Source organism: Lissotriton helveticus, chromosome 7, assembly GCF_964261635.1.
Source record: "Lissotriton helveticus chromosome 7, aLisHel1.1, whole genome shotgun sequence".
Classification (NCBI taxonomy): Eukaryota; Metazoa; Chordata; class Amphibia; order Caudata; family Salamandridae; genus Lissotriton; species Lissotriton helveticus.
This window is the reverse complement of record NC_136068.1, coordinates 1431873120-1431893777: the sequence shown is the minus strand read 5'-3', so window position 1 is coordinate 1431893777 and position 20658 is coordinate 1431873120.

Sequence of the window (20658 nt, the reverse complement as noted above, 5' to 3'; positions counted from 1 at the left end):
TTCGCGGGGTGAGCGCTGGGTGCGTTTCCGGGTGCGCTCTCCGGTACGCGCACCCAGAGCGTACCATAGTGTAAAATAGGAATTTGGAGTGCATTGAGGTAGGGTAGCTCTAAAAAGAGCTGTTGTGTTATGTGAGTCATTTAAGTACTTATAAGTGGGTACAGATGCAGAGTCTAAAATTCATTTCAATACAATCACTTCGCTACTACTTCATAAATTAGAAATAAAAATGAATAATATGTCAACTAATTTTGAATTTGTAAATATTAATTTATTGTTCAGAATGTTCATAATTTATAGCATGTCCTCATCTGGAATTTCCTCTTCAAACAAATGATCAGGAATGTCCTCATTAAAAGTGTGCCATGATGATTCTATTTTATCCAAACATTCGATTAATTCTTCGTCAAGAGATTCATCCCAAAAATTATCCGTGTCATCTTGAATTTCAATCAATAAATATTGTTGAAATTTCAAATGAAATTTTGTTGGTCTCCTCATTTTGATTCATTTTAATTTCAAATTTCTTGCTGTAAAAAACAGAAAAAAGTAATCACTTTCAATTATCGTTTTTAGTAATACATGACATAAAAGTAACTTAATCAAGTATTTAGTTCTTTAAAAGTAATTGGACAGTGTATAGTATCAGACAGGAACTAGAAATATAAAGCACTGCATGTGATCAAGCCTATCTTAATACATAATTATAACAGAAGGACTGTAAATAACTAACAGAAAGCATTTTCCAAATTATCTTAAAGTGTACAACATAGTTCCCCTTAGATATTAACAACTCATCTTTTTGAAAGTAGAAGAGTAAGTACTGTGTAATTGAAAGTCCAGAAATTGAGCAGCCAAAATTCCTCTCAAAAGTACCTCAGACAGGAGTATTACAAAATGGCCATGTTTTCCTCTCATTTAAGATATATGCATAACCAATCAAACTTCATCACACACAAATTCTAAACTAAAGTAAAATTTTGATTGGTTCTTAATTTCAATACTTTCAAATTTGTTTTCCCAATGCAATTTTCCATAGGACATTTAGACACGGCTACAGCCTGAACGTGTGAATGGAATTACACCAAAGTTGGCAAAATGATGGGTACTGGTATGTAGTAGGGCCTTTTCTATATTTCTTTGAAATTGCTCAAGTTGTTTTTATGAAAGGCACCTTCAAAAAAACATATATATCAATAGGCGCGTTCCGAGCGCTCACCGGTACGCGTACCGGGGAGTGCACCCAGCGCGCTACGGGAGTGCGCGAGCGGAAAGCTGATTGGCTGTATGATTTCTGTCAACATTCTTAACAGTCTGGACAGTCCGCCATTTTGTGTCTCGGGAAAATCGAGACACCTGAGGTAAAAAAAAAAGGGGGAAATGATTAAAAGGGGGCAGGGTAGACCCCCTAGGTTTTTTGAGGGAGGCTTAGAAGGACCCTGAAGGGCCCAAAAACTATTTTTTTTAAAAATTTTACCGGGGTAAGCGCTGGGTGCGTTCTCGGTTGCGCTCTCCGGTACGTGCACCCTGAGTACACCACGGGGAAAAACAGTGTAAAAAAATAGAGTAAAAAAATATTGTAGAGTGTTTAGAGGTAAGTTACCTCTGAAAAGAGCTGTGTGTTATGTGGGTGTTTTTTGTACCTACAAGTAGGTACCAATGCAGAGTCTCAAATTTAAGAGGAAGACTCTATTCCCCTCATCTGTAAAATGAACACCATGTCTCCTATAGATGCCTTGCATGTTGTAACGCAAGTTGTTGTGGTAAATGGAACCCATACCATAGTCTCTGAGGAAAGCACAAACAGATTTATTTACATGTTTCCTTGCTTTCTCAATCTGTGGACAAAATTGGTTGGACCAGTTCCATTTTTGCCTTTGGCATATATTAGAAAATACCAAGGCAGTTTTTGGAAAAAGTGACATCAATTGCCCAAAGATGTCCTTTAAAAGCATTTCCAGACCTACCCCAGTCAAAGTGCCCAAGTCATTTCCACCAGAGTCCACAATTATAAGGTCAGGGTGTGGAAGATGCATAAAGGATTTTATCAATGGTATCAATTGGTGACTTCTTAATCCTCTCTGTCCAATCCACACAATGTCCACATTTGGTAAATCAAGGTTGTAAATCCCTCTGTTGCTTGCAAATTTTTCACTCCAGAAGACATAGCTATGACCCACAAACCAGACTTTTGGCATCTTGAAGGTAGATGTGCTTCTAGCCAGTTGAGTTGTGGAAATGAAATGGCAGTTTGAAAGTAGGAATTATGAAAAAAAGTGGTTGAGATTCAGTGCAGTTGAAAAACAAGAAATGATTGGTGCTTTCTTAAAATTCACCACTGAAAATTAGGGTGCATGCTTTTTTTTTTTTAAAGAAGCCATTTCAATGGTTGAGAAAAAGTCATTTAAAGAAACATTGCACTTGATTAGCTAGTACATTCAGAGGTCAAACACCCTTACTGTATTGTTTTGCAACATAGTATGATGAACGTGTGAACTGTGTGCTGGGTTAGGAGGGAGTTACCATGGTTACAGGGTGAATGAGCACTGGGGGGATGGGTGAATGTTATGTGAGTTTCATAGTCTTGAAATGTACAACCAATTAAAATGTGCAGTTTGGTTTTGAATTTGTGAGGGAACAATTTTGATTGGTTATGTACAAGAATATGGGTCTGAAATGAGTAAGAATCTGTGCCATTATTCTCAGGCTCCAGTGAAAGAAGCATTATTCAGAGATTCTGCTTAAGAAAATCTGTTGAGTGTGACTGACACTGTTCTACATTTTTCAAAGCATTTTTAAAGGTGAGTAATGATTCTTTTATTAAAGATAGAGTGCTGTATGCACTATGGGGAAGATTAAGAAGCAGTTTGTGCTTCTTTATTCTTGTTTTTTGTGATCTTTTATTTCGTAATGTTGTTTAAAAATAAAATGGTGCATATTGGCAATGTTTTTTTGGAAATGAGTTAGGTTTCTGCTTTGTTTCTGTAGTGGTCATTTAAATGAGCTGTGCTTTGTGTCAAAAACGATTTAGTATGGAAAATATTTTCTGGAAAAAAGTCTGCTTTTTAAATTTTGGTGAAGTATCACACTGCCTTTTTGTTTGAAATAAGCGAAAACATTTTCCCATTTTTCAATAATGTCACCTGTGCCTTGTAACAGTTTGCCTCAATCAGCTTAAAGAGTATTCTTTGCTTGTGTCTCACTTTACTCTGTGCCTGTGTGTTATCTGATATATGATTCATTTAATGAAGATACACTGCTGTATGCAGTATAGGGAAGATTAAGAAGCATATTGTGTGTCTTTATTCTTGCATTGTTTGTTATGTTTTTCTGTAATGCTGTTTAAACAATTGTATACTGCATATTGGAAATGTATTTTGGAAATGAGTTAGGTTTCTGCTTTGCTTTGTAGTGGTCATTTAAAAGGGCTGTGCTTTGTGTGAAAAACAATTTACTATAGAAAATGTTTTCTGGTAAAAAGGTATGCTTAGTTGATGGGTGAATCAAGCTTCACTCACAGTGTGATCTTAGGGACATGATCAGAATGTTAGATATAATGTACCATGTCTGTCTCTGCAAACAGTATGTGTGTCTCTGCCTAAGATCACACTGATGGGTGAATCAAGATTCACTCACAGTGTGATCTTAGGCACATGATCAGAATGTTAGATATAATGTACCATGTTTGTCTCTGCCAACAGTATGTGTGTCTTTGTCTAAGATCACACTGATGGGTGAATCAAGCTTCACTCACAGTGTGATCTTAGGCACATGATCTGAATGTTAGATATAATGTACCATGTCTGTCTCTGCCAACAGTATGTGTGTCTCTGCCTAAGATCACACTGATGGGTGAATCAAGCTTCACTCACAGTGTGATCTTAGGCACATGATCAGAATGTTACATATAATGTAGCATGTCTGTCTCTGCCAACAGTATGTGTGTCTCTGCCTAAGATCACACTGATGGGTGAAACAAGCTTCACTCACAGTGTGATCTTAGGCACATGATCAGAATGTTAGATATAATGTACCATGTCTGTCTCTGCAAACAGTATGTGTGTCTCTGCCTAAGATCACACTGATGGGTGAATCAAGCTTCACTCACAGTGTGATCTTAGGCACATGATCAGAATGTTAGATATAATGTACCATGTCTGTCTCTGCCAACAGTATGTGTGTCTCTTCCTAAGATCCCACTGATGGGTGAATCAAGTAAGAATGGGCGGATTTTGCGAATCTGGCGTTCGCGAATGTGCGTATTTACGGATTCGCAATCCGCAAAATCCACGAACTCTCGCGAATTGTTTTTTTTTCGTGTTCGCAAGGGTTTCTGCCAGTTCGCGAGGATTTTGTACCACTACGCAATTGCGAACTTACTTGTCGGCTCGCAACGGCCGCGACTATGTTGTTTCTACGTCTGGTTCATCATCACAGGCTCACAGCACCCTCTGTTTCACCACTGCCACCCTCTGGTACACCCATGCCACCCTCTGGTACATCACTGCCACCCTCTGGTTTGCTTATCACTGTAGATTATGGGGGTGAAAAAAAGCAAGCACACCTGCCCTGCTTCAACTGACATGAATTAATTTGGGGTTGATTAATGTGTCACTGAATTTAAACTGCCAGTCTGGCACCTGCTTCCTTATCTGTAATTTGCTTTCTGTTGCAGTGCAATTTTTTTTCACAGGACCTTTGTGGCCTACTTGTAGCTATTCTATGAGCCTGCTGTGAGGGTCAGAGCAGGGTCATAGAATAGTTGCAAATAGGCAACTGAACTCTGGAGGGGCCCCTCAGGAAGCACTAGAGGGAATGGTTACAAATGTTAAGATTGAACTTTTGCACCTGCTGAGTGCTTTCAGTTTTGCAAAAATCGTTTTTCTGCAATTTCGCGCGATTCGCAGGGCGCGAATTCGTGCGAGATCGATTTCGGAAGCCGCGAATTCGTGCGAATACAGGATTTGTTTTTTTGCGGCGTGTTTGTTCGCGTGATTTTTTGCGTGTTCGCAAGCCGCTTGTAGCGCAACGTTTGCGAAGTTACCCTAGCGGTCGTACATGGGCGCGGCCATCATGTTTGCGTGACGTAATTCCGTTTCCGGGCGCTATGTGTAATCTCGCAAAGTGTGCGGCTCGCTAGTACAATTTCGCGTGTGATCGCGAGGAAAATCTCACGCAAACTTACCCACGCGGTCGTGAACGGACGCGGCCATCTTGTTTCTCATTCATTGCTGTGGTTCTGGGCATGCTTTCTGTATCCTCTCTGAATCTCTGCCATCCTTTGCTTGTTTGAAGTTTTTTTTTATCTATTTTACTTATTATCTATCCCTCTATTTTTCTAGCTCTATATTTTTGTGTTTTCTGCTACTTTTGGTTAATTTTAAACTACTTTTTAAAACTCTTTTCTTTTCTTCTTCCCTATTCTATTTCTTCTTTATTATTTTGCTTCCTTTCTGCCCAGACCATGGTAAAGGGAGCCGGGAAGCATCCCGAGAAGGGGAAGGGTCCCGCACCCCGTGCCCGGCTCCCGTGCGGGCGTTTGAGGGGGGAGAATGTCCAACCCCGGGAGATCTTCAGCGCGGAGGAGGTGGGCGCACTAGTTTTTTATGTTCAGCGATGCCTCCCCAGGACCATCATGGCAGGCGGCAGGATCGCTAGCGGGTACAGGATCCGGGAGCGCCGGAAGCGGTGGGAGAAGGTGTGCCGGGCCATGTACCAACACTCTCGGGTCCGGCGCACCTACAACCAGGTCACCCACCATTGGACAGATATCCTGGACCGGGAACGCGATCTGCTGGACCTGCTCGGCCTTGAGATCCCCGGGCTTGGTGAGTAGTAGCTATTTCTTTACTACTCTGTTTTCTCCTGCTCTGTGTGTTATTATCTTGCAAATTTTTGTTTTTTACCAAGAGCAATAATGCTGCTGATTACATTGTAGGTAAATTATATTTCAAAATCTTCTGTGCATTTCAGGTGCACTGCTCTCCTTCTCAGTAGCGCTGCTACTATACTTATTTGTTTTCGATTTTGTGTTCATTTCATTGGCCTGTGAAATTATGCATGAGTGTAGTTTAAAGAACTGCGTAATGCTAGACACTAAGGGTCAGATTTTTAATTACCGGCGCATCCCTACAAAGTAGCAGGGATGCGCCAGTAATTACCGGCGCATCCCTGCAAAGTAGCAGGGATGCGCCAGTAATTGTGAGCCACGCCACCACCACCCATGGTGCGCCGTATTTACAATGCGGCACACCATGTGCCCGAAACATCACCGAAGCGTTACGCTTCTGTGCCGTAAAGGCGGCGCATTGCTGGAGTTGCGTCACAACGATGGTGCAGCTCCAGCAATGCTCTGGGGTGCCCTATCTCCCCAATGCTGCGTGAAGCCGTACGTCTGCTTCAAGCAGGCGCAGGGTTTGAGTCACGCATCATTGTCCTCAAAGTGACTGATTGAAATCTTGTAGATGTCCCTCGGCCACTTTTAGGATGCGTTCCTGCGCAGGAACGCCCTCCCTTGCGCCGGAACGCCCCCTGATGGCGCAGGGCTTTACAACGTGATGCATCTCCCATATGCGTCACGTTGTTAATATACGCCGCACCATGGCGCCTCTTTTGTTCTGCCGCTGCGTCACAAAAGTCACGCAACAATGGAGCAAAAGACCCGCAAGGGGCTTCTAAATCAGCCCCTACAGACTCAAGTCCAGTCCTTCCTTTGTACACATGGCGATAAGAAGAAATAGTGGTGGTGGATTGATAGTTTGAGTATTCACTGATCTGCAATCACGATGGACTTTGTCTGTGACTTCGCGTGCTGCGGACTGCTGCCTGCCAGTCCTAGGCGAACCTTTTTAGTAGTTTGTTTAGTGAGTTACATAAGAACTTTCCAAGTCGACGGTCCGCAAATCAAGCAATACTAATAACGTAGTAGACCACATGAGATCGGTCAATATATCCCGTGGAATAGTTGTCTATTTGCTATTTCGCCAAAATATTTTGTTATTGTTCTTTTGAAATGTTTGATTTGGTTGACAACAATCATCCATGTTTTCAGGTCTTTCTTTCTTTCATGTTGTACATCAGCTCCCCCCAGGGGCAAGAGGACAGAGGAGGTGGTGGTTGCTGCTGCTGTAGAAGGCCAGGATCGGCCAGGCGAGGGCTCCTTTGCTGGCCCCAGTAAGTTTTCATTTTAATATAGAGTACCTATTTTTTCCTAGCGTTCCTCATTCGATTTTTTCTAAATCATCTTTGATCTTCTTGTAGACTGTATCTAAATTCTTATCCTGCCTCGACTATGACTCCCTGTGGTATTACTAGATTATTCTTATTAGTCTGTCTATGTAGCTAACTAAGATTGCACATTTGGCAATTCCATTGGACTCCCATTCTAGTCAGCAATAGCTGTATGCACTGAGCCTTCCCTGGAAAAAGGAACATTTTTACTTTAGATTAGACAGTCACAAATTATTATATTGTTTTCTGGTTTTTTTCACATTTCTTTATTCCTAGACCAAATATTATATACTAGTGAGTGGTGTATTCTAACAATCTTAAATGTACTTTGTAGGTGGAACATCTGGTGGCGGGGCCAGCGCGGAGGTGGTGGTGGTGGTGGATGATGACGAGGAGGACAACACTTCTGGGGAGGAGGCGGTGCAAGTGCCGGACGACACCAATGTGCCTGTGAGGGTGCACACGGTGGTGGCGGCCAGAGGTAAGCTATATATTCCTTACTTATTGAGATTGAAGACTGCAGAGTGTGCTTTCTGCACAGGTGTATTATAAATCAACCGGGTAGTAGCCTCCTCTAAATGTACTTCGACTTAGCTGTGAAGTTTTTGGCGAGAAGAATGCCAATCAGATCTGAGATGAACTTGATGGATGGGATAAACGAAAAGCGAAAGAAGGGTGTAAGTAAGTGTGGAAGGACGAGAAATTTAATGATGACTGGCAAAGAGGAATGATATGTGTTTGCTTGGTCCCCGAGGTGGCTGAGAAGGAAAGAATATGGTATGGTGCATGGCTGGGGGAATGATGAAGCAAGAATGGGTGGAAGGAGAACAGCCTTGGTGGGTGAAACAGAAACTGTATGTGTGCATATACTTTGAATGGATGGATGCCTGGATCATGGTACTATCTGACTCTTAGATAGCATATGTGTATCTAGAGAGAGTAAGTAGACGGTCACTGGATGAACTAAGTGTTACTTTGAAGAGCATGTAACACCGCACCCGCACGTCCGTTCCAGTGTAGGAAAGGCAAGGAAAAGAAGTTGTAATTTTGTCCAAATACTACCATGAATAGTAGCAGTAGTTTGTATTGCAACTGCAAGCACAGCATATATCCGGTTATTACGGTGGACCCTCCCTACCTCACTTAATAATTTTAGTTTAGTAGTAGTACGTCATTCATGTGTGGGTGTATCACTGTTCACTCAATAAAAAGCAAAGCACCTAAAGTCATCCCATATGTTATCAAATATACATCCCATGTGAAGTGATAGATAATCAGATTATTTAGTTTCTTCTTTTTCCTTTTCTAGTACTCATTTGCACTGTAGGGTGAAAGTTAAATTAATTAAGATGTAGCCCTTTTAACAGAGTATTCTCAGTGCCACCTGTAATGGAAAAATATGAGCTTCACCACCTGCATGTACTGTACCGGTACAGTAACGCAAGTCTGTCTCACTCATCATGGTGTGCGTCTGTTTTTCTCGGGTGCAAGTTTACTGCGCTGGCATTATGCCGGCTTGCAGAAGATAACGCACCAATTTTCCTAAACAAGAGAGGAGAAGAAGAATAAGACTGGTATACTGTCGTAGTCGACTGTAATGGAAGTCCATAGTGCTCGTAGAATTTGTTCCTTAAACTCACACTAATGTTAGAGCAAGGATGAAGAAGTGGGAGGTTAGATAGATACTGGCCTCAATAGTTATGTACTGTGCTTTCAAGTTGCTAGTTGTACTGTGACACAACTTTCTGCTCAATCATTTTGTGTTAATCTTAAGAGCATTGGTTACAGACTATGTCTTTCTTTCTTTATATAGTTGCTCCTTCCAAATCCAGAAAACCATCAAGGAAGGAGCAGGCTCGAATGGCCCGGCAACGGAGGCTGGATGCCACTGTCGCAGAATATCGGCGGCTGCTGGCCCTGGAGGAGGAGGAGGACACGCAGTCTACTACTACATCTACTGCGACAGCTGCATCCTCCTCCGGGCCCACACGGGCTGCCAGCAAGCGCAGTGCTCCAGCGGTACGGAGCCGGGCTACCAAAGCCAACCGCCACCGCCGAGCAGCAAAGACATCAGCTGCCCCCACAGGAGTTGCAAGGCACGCCAGCGCCGCTTATCCCTCAGAGTGTCCTACCTGGAGCAGGAGGTCTTAACTTATAAGAACTTGGTGGAGGGCCTCCGCTCCGACCATGCCACCCTCCGCAAGGAGTATGATGCCCTGGCCGCTACAGTGAACAGCATCCTGCCGTAGTGTCCCTTGCCCCTTTTTTAGAGACTTTTGGGGGGTGGGATTTGGGAGTTGGGTTCTTTTTGGGACTTTTGAAAGACAATCGTTGGGGTTAGGGAGGGTCTTGAGGGAGATTATTTTGTTAGGGCTATAGAAATATACTTTTTGAAACTTTATCTGAGCATACCTGTTTTTTACTGCTTTTGAGTCTGGTGGGTGGGGGTTTAACAGTAAGTTTGTTTTCCTGAAACTTAAGTCTGTGTCATTTTCTTCCTTTAAGTGTAAATGGCTAAATGTTTTCAACACTAAGTGCCTCTCACAGAGTAAGTGATCCCCCCTTTCCCACCATGGATTTTCTTCAAATCACTTGCAACCAAAATTACACATTCCCACGAGTGCCCTAAGACCCCAGAACTCAGTTGCAAAAATCAAGAACACCCCGAAACACATGCAATCCTGCTGCTAGGGCTAACCCTAACGAACCCTAAGTTACAAAAAGTGACAAAAGGCTTTCCCGCATGGATGTTGTCCAAACCAGTTTTATCCGGTATTAGACCTTCCCAGCAATGGCCCCAGAGCCGTCAACCCAGGCGAAAACAAGTGAAAGACCCCCAAACAGCCAAAAAGCAAAAGTACAAAGATTGGGACTTAGTCGCTTTCCTGAAATTTTCCAAAATCACTCAGCGCGCGCTCTGCAGCTAGGCCCTAACTCCCCTCTGCCTCCATGGATTCCCTTCAAACCTCTTGCAATGAAAAGTATCCATACCCAGCAGTGCTCCCAGACCCCGAAACCCACCCACAAACACCAGGAAGCCCCCCAAACAGGCCCCCGAAAACGCTACATTGAGCGAAAAGTCAGGAGATGCAAAAACTTTTTCCTCATGGATGTTGTCCAAACCAGTTTTATCCGGTATTAGACCTTCCCAGCAATGCCCCCAGAGCCGTCAACCCAGGCGAAATCAAGTGGAAGACCCCTAAACAGCCAAAAAGCAAAAGTACAGGTGATTAAAGTTGTAATTATATTAACTGTGCAAAACAAAGAAAGACAGAAACACAGGAATAAAAGTGAATAAGTACGAAAAAGAACATTTTGGATTCATTGGCTCATTTTCAGTGCTCGGTGTCAGGGAAGAAGAGTTTGTCCTCATACTCTGCAAATTCAGGCAGGAGTAGGTCAGTGTCACCTAACACAGAAGAAATTCCCTCATCTACGTTGCTGTCCGCCTCGTCTTCTTCCGTCGTGCGATCTGGTACTTTGAAATCTGGTGGTATGAGGTGCTCATTCATCTTGATCATTGTCAACCTCTCCACATTTTTGGGCGAGAGGCGGGTCCGTTTGCAAGTTACAATGCCACCAGCAGCACTGAAAACACGTTCAGAAGACACGCTTGCGAGTGGGCAATACAAGTAATGTATAGCCAGGTTGGTGATCTCTGGCCACAATTCTTTTTTCCCAGGCCAATACGCCAATGGGTCAGCATTACCATAGACCTCTGTTGAGTCATTCAGATAGTCCTGCTCCATCGACTCAAAGTTCTCCACGGTTCCTCCACTTTGCTGAATTTTTGCTCGGACCTTTTGAGAACCAAACCCAAGCTCAGCTAGCCAATCTTCTTCACTATCATCACCCGATATTTCTGTTGTGTCTGGTGCAGGTGATGCGGTTGCCGGTGTCTTTAACGGCTGGGAGGTCACTTCTGCCACAGCCACAGGTGCAGAAGTGGAGTCTTTTGACTGGGGATGGCCTGCTGATGCTGATGTACTGCCTTTTCCTTCAATTTGCTTCCGTTCTCTTTCAAACCTCATGGCTGACAAGGCTAGCCAACGTTTGTACTTTGTAACATCTTCATCACTAAAAGGAAATAATGCACTGCCTGCCAGCGCCTTTTTGTAGCGTGGATGCAGAATAGTAGCACAAATGTAATGCTGTTCTGAGTGGATCTTTTGAAGACGGTCATCGCCAAGTAGGCGCTCTAATAATTTCTCCGCCAAAACAAAAGCTTCTTGCTTTTCTTCATCTTTTTGAAACTTAGAAGACATCGCCTTCAGTTTGTGCTCCAGCATGCGCAACAATGGGATAGCTTTTCCCAAATTACAGTCCTCCCTGCTGACTGCACGCGTGAAGACCTCAAAAGGACGAAGCATGTCTGTCAGGCTTTTAACTAGCTCCCATTCTGCCGCATTTAACCTCAGGTCCTTCACAGCTGTACCCAGTGTTAAGAAATACTGATCGAGTACCGTAAACTGCTCATACAGGCGCTCAAGCATGTAGAAGGTTGAGTTCCAACGTGTTGGCACCTCCTGGATGAGTGCTTTCACTGGCATTCGACGTTCATGTAGCAGGCGCGTCAGATGCTTCCGGGCCTTAAAAGAATGGCTGAAATGTTGCACATTTTTCGGCAGGTGACCACTAACTGGCATGCTGGACTGTCTTTATCCAAGAATTTTTTAACAACCAGGTTTGTACAGTGTGCCAAACACGGCACTCTGAAATAGTCACCCAGATCCATGGCCTTAACTACATTGGCACCATTATCCGTGGAAACATAACCAATGCCGCGTTGTTTTGGGGACAGCCAGTGAAAGACCTTTGTGTTGAACTCATTCAAAATGTTTTGTGCTGTATGACGTTGCTCCAAGCCAAACATGGCTAGTGTTGCATGTTTCCGAGCAGCTTTAAAAGCTTGGTCCAGGTCAACACCTGCGTTTAGCTTTGCTTTAACCCCTGAAAAAGAGACCCAGTGTGCAGTGATGCACATGTAATCAGTGCCTGCGCCACTGGTCCACATGTCTGTTGTCAGATGTATAGTGTGAACAGCACTCTTCTGCAAAGCTGCCCCAATCACCTCCAGCACATCTTCATGTAGTGCTGGAACCGCAACTCGGGCAAAATAGAACCGGCCAGGAACCTTCCATTTAGGGCAGAGCACTGCCACTAATTCAAGAAAACCAACCCCTTCCACAAAAGAAAAAGGGAGAAGATCCAGCGCTAGCATTTTAGCCAGCTTAGTGTTATACAGACACGCCGTTGGGTGGTTGCGGTCATATGGCGCGTCTGAAAAGAACATTGTTTTAATGTTGCCCTGGACCATTTTACAGGATGATGATGATGATGTTGATGACTTCTTCGACCCAGTTACGCTCGCTGATGAACTTTTTCGCATTGGTGTCTCACTCTGTCCCACACTCTTAGTGTGGCGCACAGGGGGTGTGCTGACAGGGGTACTGGGTGTAAGTGAAGTGTGTGACGCTTCTTCCTCCTCGTCATCATCAGATGGAACATCAACGTTTTCTCGACTTGCAATTCGGGCTTCCTTGATCTCCTTTAGTTGCGCAAGCCATTGGACAAGGGGCTGTCTCTTAAGATTACCTCTCTGGCCTCCAGTCCCATAGTTGGTACCAAGCTTACCACGACTAACTGCAAGCTTACAAATGCTACAAATGGCTATGTTTTCCCTTTTTGGGCAAACACTAAAGAAGTCCCAAACTGCGGACTTGAAATGTCTGTGGGGGCCGGAGGAGGCGATACTGGTGGTATCACTGGTCATGCTGCTAATGCCAGATGAAGTGGAGGATATGTATTGCTGAACTTTACTACGTTGTGCACTTTCACCACCACTAATTGAGGTTGAGGTGGATGGAGGTCCCTTCTGGCGAGTAAGAAATATGGAAGCAGAAGGTTGTGGTGTACTAGTTAACTTCAATGATTGTGGTGTTCCCATTGCCTCCTCGTCGACTTCATCATCACGCTCAGCAGCTAGTAGGGCTAGGGTCAAAATGTCTGTTTGCTGCATGCCCGCTGGGGCTTCAGTGACGTTAGTGATGACTGCGTTGTCGTCGTGAGAGTCTTCAGCAGCAGGAGTATACGCCACTTCTTGTTGAGCATCATCACACTCCATAACTATGAGAGTTTCGACGACCTTCCTTTTACGCTTAGCTACCTTTGTCAGATCATGGTGTGCCTGAGCCTCACTCTCAGACAGCAGTGGTGCTGGTTCCCAAATAAGATCCATATCATCAGAAGGAGGTGGGCTTGAAGAAGATGTAGACACCACCTCCCTTGATCTTTTCCTTGCTCGGGATGTGGAAGACAATGAATGATCATCAGGAGGAGTGGCTTCCTCGAATGATACCTCGGCTTGATTGTCGATTTCCAAATGTGCCCCTACTTCTGGAGGAACAACTATTGTGGCCACTTGTTGTGCCCCTCCATGCACCTCTGCTTGCTCCTCTCCTTGAGCTGCCTCGCCTTCCACATGTGCTTGGGCTTGTACTTGCACATGTGGTTGTTGTTGCGGCTGTGGTTGTTCAGCACTCGTCAGATGAGTTACAACAACCTGTGTTGATTGAGGGATGCTGCTACTTTCTTGAGATGAGCCAACATCACTGGTCGATGGTGATTGAACAACTATACTGGCTGCCTCTGCAGCACTCAAGGGCTTGGACCTAAGTTGGCGTGGTGGTGGTGGCACTGAGCCCAATGGAGCGGAGGTGCTGCTCCCAGCTTGGTCCCCAGCAGACCCCACTGCTGCTGCAGGCGTACTTTTTTATATACCAAAAAATGTGGCGGTCGTCACACCAGTCTCCTTGGTAAGTGGCGCCACTTGCTTCTTCTGCTCCTTACTGGCAACTTTCTTGCTAGAGGAGCTACGGGCAACTTTTTTTGGGGCCATCTTCTTCAGATGTCACTCAGAACAGCAGGCCGCAGTTGCACAAGTTGCAGAGTTGTCTGTGGCCACACGTGACGTTGTGCTGCACACACCGCAGCAGGACTTCTTCCTGGCAATGGTGGTTCTCTTGTGCACCTAAAAGCAATGGAAGAACATCAGTTATACACCCCAAAAAGTCGAAAAAACACACAAAAATCAACACAATCCCAGCCCATCCATGGCCTCAATGATGTTTAAATTCAAGAAGACACCCCACAGAAAGACTAGGCCCATGCACCACTCACTACCCCTGGGCAAAAGGCCCCACCAGCAGCACCAAAAAATCGTCAAAACACACAAAATTCAGCACAATCCCAGCCCATTCATGGCCTCAATGATGTTTAAATTCAAGAAGACACCCCACAGAAAGACTAGGCCCATGCGCCACTCACTACCCTTGGGCAAAAGGCCCCACCAGCAGCCCCAAAAAAACAACAAAAACCACAAAATTCAGCACAATCCAATGCCACCCAGGATGTTTACATTAAAGAGAGTGAGACCCCACAGGCAAACTCAGTCCATGCACCACTACCCCTGGGCAAAAGGCCCCACCAGCAGCCCCAAAAAAACGACAAAAACCACAAAATTCAGCACAATCCCAGCCCATCCATGGCCTCAATGGTGTTTAAATTCAAGAAGACACCCCACAGAAAGACTACGCCCATGCACCACTCACTACCCCTGGGCAAAAGGCCCCACCAGCAGCACCAGAAAATCGACAAAAAACACAAAATTCAGCACAATCCCAGCCCATCCATGGCCTCAATGATGTTTAAATTCAAGAAGACACCCCACAGAAAGACTAGGCCCATGCACCACTCACTACCCCTGGGCAAAAGGCCCCACCAGCAGCAACAAAAAATCGACAAAAACCACAAAATTCAGCACAATCCCAGCCCATCCATGGCCTCAATGGTGTTTAAATCCAAGAAGACACCCCACAGAAAGACTAGGCCCATGCACCACTCACTACCCCTGGGCATAATGGATGAAAGCTAGGCAAAATAAGTGCAGGCCTCAGACACTGCCTCTCTTCAAAATGGCCCCTTGAACCCCAAGCACATGTTGCCTGTACCAGCACTCAAGATGGCCACCACCACCACCCACATGGCCAGTCCACATCAACAGTACACCCCAAAAAAAATGAAAAACACACAAAAATCACCACAATCCAATGCCATCCAGGATGTTTACATTAAAGAGAGTGAGACCCAACAGGCAGACTCAGTCCATGCACCACTACCCCTGGGCAAAAGGCCCCACCAGCAGCCCCAAAAAAATCGACAAAAAACACAAAATTCAGCACAATCCCAGCCCATCCATGGCCTCAATGATGTTTAAATTCAAGAAGACACCCCACAGAAAGACTAGGCCCATGCACCACTCACTACCCCTAGGCAAAAGGCCCCACCAGCAGCACCAAAAAATCGACAAAAAACACAAAATTCAGCACAATCCCAGCCCATCCATGGCCTCAATGATGTTTAAATTCAACAAAACAGTTGTATCATGCACCCATAACCAACTCTGGTCCTACTGGATACTGTGGCTACCCACATTATATTTTATTTAATGTTCTGAAAAAGTTCCAAAATTGTAGTTGCAGCAACTGTAATGCCCCAAACAAACTTACTTGTGAAAGTTGATTTCTAATCCAAAAGTGATCCAAAGAAAGTCAAAAAGGCCTCAAATCCAAATATCCAGCAGCATCCTCAAAAAGTAATCCTTCCAGGTCAAGGTCCAAATGAAAGTGACCAGCACATGAAGAAAGCACTGGGAGGAGCCTGCTGGACAGGAACAGGAAGTTGGAGACTGTGGGGCACTTCCTCCCCCACACCCCCCAAAAATGGACTCCTTGCAAAAAAAGTGCAGGCAAATGTCAACCTGAGGAGTGATTCTGATAAAAATCATCATTTTCTGAAGGTTTATGTTGTTTGCTGGTGGATTTCTTGTGCAGAATTGCAAAATCTCTATTTCGCGAGTGCGAGATTGTTGCTGTCCGCCGCACCTACGTGTTCGCAATTGCGAACTCTCCCGATGGGTGCTGTGCAAGGTGGCAAGCCGCGATTATGTATTCGCGGTCGCCAAACTCCCACGGGATCCCGCAGCAAGATCCAAAATGGCGCAGCACTCGCAAAATATCGAGAAAAACAACTCGGCAAACGCTGAATGACGGAAAGTGAACGCCGCGCGCCACGCCGCGTGCCGCAATATTGTATCACCAAGCAAAAAAATCCGCCACGTGCGGATTTGCGGATTTTCGTCTCTTACTCCTCTTCTGTCACGCTCACTGCCTATAACTCAGCCATACTCCTACACTCACCTTCTTTCAGACCTTCTCCTTTACTTTCCTTCCTGTCTCTTCCCTTCTTTCGCTCCTTCACACTTTTCCCTTCCCTTACTCTCCTTACTCCACTTCATTAAGTCCTTCTCTTACTCCCTCTGTCCTGTTAGTTCTACACTTTCCTTCCCTCATTCTCTCTCTGTTACCCTCATTCTCTCCGTCCCTTTAGACTCTCACTCCTCTTCTGTCACTCTCACTCCATATAACTCAGTCATACTCCCACACTCACCTTCTTTCAGACTTTCTCCTTGACTTTCCTTCCTCTCTCTTTCCTTCTTTCGCTTCTTAACTCTTTTCCCTTCCCTTACTCTCCTTACTCCACTTCATTATTTCCTTTTCTTACTCCCTTTGACCTCTTACTTCTACACTCCCCTTCCCTCATTCTCTCTCTGTTAGCCTCATTCTCTCCGTCCCTTTAGTCTCTCACTCCTCTTCTATCACGCTCACTCCCTATAACACAGCCATACTCCCACACTCATCTTCTTTCAAACCTTATCCTTTATTTTCCTTCCTGTCTCTTCCCTTCTTTTGCTCCTTCACTCTTTTCCCTTCCCTTACTCTGCTTACTCCACTTCATTAACTCCTTCTCTTACTCCCTCTGTCCTCTTACTTCTACACTCCCCTTCCCTCATTCTCTCTCTGTCAGCCTCATTCTCTCCATCCCCTTAATCTCTCACTCCTCTTCTATCACGCTCACTCCGTTTAACTCAGCCATACTCCCACACTCACCTTTTTTCTAACCTTCTCGTTTACTTTCCTTCCTCTCTCTTCCCTTACTTCATTCCTTTACTCTTTTCATTTACCCTACTCCCCTTAGTCCACTTCACTAACTCCTTCTTTAACTACCTCTGTCCTCTTACTTCTTCACTCCTCTTCCCTCATTCTCTTTCTGTTAGCCTCATTCTCTCCATTCCCTTAGGCTCTCACTCCTCTTCTATCACGCTCACTCCTTATAACTCAGCCATACTCCCACACTCAACTTCTTTCAAACCTTCTCCTTTACTTTTCTACTACTCTCTTCCCTTCTTTCACTCCTTAACTCTTTTCTCTTCCCCTACTCTGCTTACTCCACTTCACTAACTCTTTCCCTCTCTCCTCTTACTTCTACACTACCCTTCCCTCATTCTCTCTCTGTTAGCCTCATTCTCTCCGTCCCCTTAGACTCTCACACCTCTTCTGTCACGCTCACTCCCTATAACTCAGCTACACTCCCACATTCACCTTCTTACAGACCTTCTCCTTTACTTTCCTTCCTCTCTCTTCCCTTGGTTCGCTCTTTCACTCTTTTCCCTTTCCTTACTCTCCTTACTCCACTTTACTAACTCCTTCTCTTACTCCCTCTGTCCTCTTAGTTCTACACTCCTCTTCCCTCATTCTCTCTCTGTTAGCCTCATTCTCTCCATTCCCTTAGTCTCTCACACCTCTTCTGTCACACTCACTCCCTATAACTCAGGTACAATCCAACACTCACCTTCTTTCAAACCTTCTCCTTTACTTTCCTTCATGTCTCTTCCCTTCTTTCGCTTCTTCACACTTTTCCCTTCCCTTACTCTCTTTACTCCACTTCACAAACTCCTTCTCTTACTCCCTCTGTCCTGTTAGTTCTACACTTTCCTTCCATCATTCTCTCTCTGTTAGCCTCATTCTCTCCGTCCCTTTAGTCTCTCACTCCTCTTCTATCACGCTCACTCCCTATAACTCAGCCATACTCCCACACTCACCTTCTTTCAAACCTTCTACTTTATTTTCCTTCCTGTCTCTTCCCTACTATTGCTCCTTCATTCTTTTCCCTTCCCTTACTCTCCTTACTCCACTTCACTATCTCCTTCCCTTTCTTCCTCTGTCCTCTTTGTTCTACACTCCCCTTCCCTCATTCTCTCTGTTAGCCTCATTCTCTCCAACCCCTTAGTCTGTCACTCCTCTTCTATCACGCTCACTCCCTATTACTCAGCCACACTCCCTCACTTATGTTTCTTTCCTCCCTCACTCAGTCCTCTACTCTCACTTTTTCTTTCACTTTCTCTGTCTCTTCACTCCCTTACTTCCCATGTCTCACACTCACTTGCCTTTATCCAGTCTGTATCTCCACTCTTTTCTCAACATCACTGCTCTTTTCTTACTCTTCCACACCCCCGTTCCTTTACTACATTTTCTTCACTTCTCCTCATTCCCCTTGTTCACTCCCCTTCTCCTCACTCACCTCCCACACTCACCTTCTTTCAGTCCCCCTACTTCACTTCCCTTCCCCTCTGGACCCTTTCTTTGCTTTCTCACTCATTTTCCTTTCCACTCTCACTGCACTCCACTTCAGTTACTCCTTTTGAATTTGTTAAGAATACAGCTCTTTTTTGAGAATTGGAGGTAGTTCTAAAAAGAACTGTTTTTTTTCTTCTTTTGTACATTTTTTTTCTCAACAAAAACAAAAACAGGGATTGCAAAACTGCTCAACAGGAGCAAAAGAAAAGGGGAAAAATTAGGGTTGGGGAGGGCAGCGGTGTTCTTACCTCCTACGTGCAATGAGCTTGATGCTCTGCTCACCATAGCAAAGCATTTCATCGCATTGCTTGCATTTTAGAGTAATGTCACTAAAAACAGGTTGAATCTTCGGAATCATCTCTAATTCCGCTGCTCATCCTCTCCCTGATGTTGTGGCTCCTCCTGTAGATGTAGAGGCACCATCCCTTGGGGGATTACGTGACAGGCCTCGGACACTCTCCCGGGCATAGTTCTGAGGATGCCTGCGTTGAGCGTGGCGAATCATTGTTGAATTTCCAATACTGTACTTCCTTCTGGGGTCCCCTCGAGAAAGCACAGTTTTGCAGATTTTGCATTCAACTTTGGGAGCATTCACCTTTTTTAATCCTTCAGGTATTGAAAAAAACTTCCAAATAAAATGTTCCTTGACCTTGGGCTGAGGAGGCTCTTCATCAATGAAAGCATCTGACTCCTCACTGCTGCTGGGTGCTCTGGCAGCCATTCTTTACACAAAATGGTAGGACAGAAAAAAACAGGTCTTGCTGTCTCCAAAGTGAAAGAAGAAGTGAAGGAAAAGGGTGGGGTTTTCATTAGTTGTAAAAAAAACTGTTAACAACCAATGAAATTAGTTATTTTAAGGTCACATGACTTGACGCGCTTACGCTGCGCGCACCGGAGCGCTTCCGGGGGCTCTTAGGCGGCGCGAACGTAGGCGTTTCCGGGGGCGCTTCCACGGCGCGCCTGAATGACGTTTTGGTAGCTTTATGGAAATGCAAAATTATTTTCATTCGGAAAATCAAAAATACTACTTTTATAAGTATGGTACTGAATGTCTTGCATTATTATTTAGTTTTCATACATACTTTTTTTTTACGAACGCAGAAATAGCGCTCTCGCTGTGCTCTCGGGAGAGCTTACCGGTGCGCGCACCCTGAGCGCTCCAAGTCAAAATGCTACGGGTAAGCTTACCGGTGCGCGCACCCTGAGCGCCCCAGAACAAAATGATTAAAAAAAAACATGAAAAAGACATTGAATTTTTTTTTTTTAAATAATAATTAATAGTTATAAAAAACAGCTAATAAAAAAAACAGTTTAAAAATCGTAGGTTACAAACTCGATATATAAAGGGATTAGTTTTTAAAAAACCTTTGAAATTCACTGAAAAAAACATAGGTTTCACAATCGTTATAGTTAGGAATTAGCATTTAAAAAACCTTTGAAATTCACTTAAAAAACCATAGGTTTCACAATCGTTATAGTTAGGAATTAGCATTTAAAAAACCTTTGAAATTCACTAAAAAAACATAGGTTTGACACTTGTTATAGTTAGGAATTAGCATTTAAAAAACCTTTGAAATTCACTGAAAAAACCATAGGTTTCACACCAGTTATAGTTAGCTAAACATTTTACTCATACAAAACCATTGAAATTCCCACGTTATAGTTAGTTGGACTCACTATAACTCGAGCGCTCGCAATCCACTGCTGATGATGTCACATATTACATCATTCATGACATGGTCAGTGACATCACTGATGACATCACTGATGACATCTCAAATGACATCACTGATGACATCATCCATGTGATAATACGATGCACCTCCTCACACTCTAATCTAACCTTTGATACACCCAGTGTTAAATACAAACTACCATTCCTGAAATTATTGAC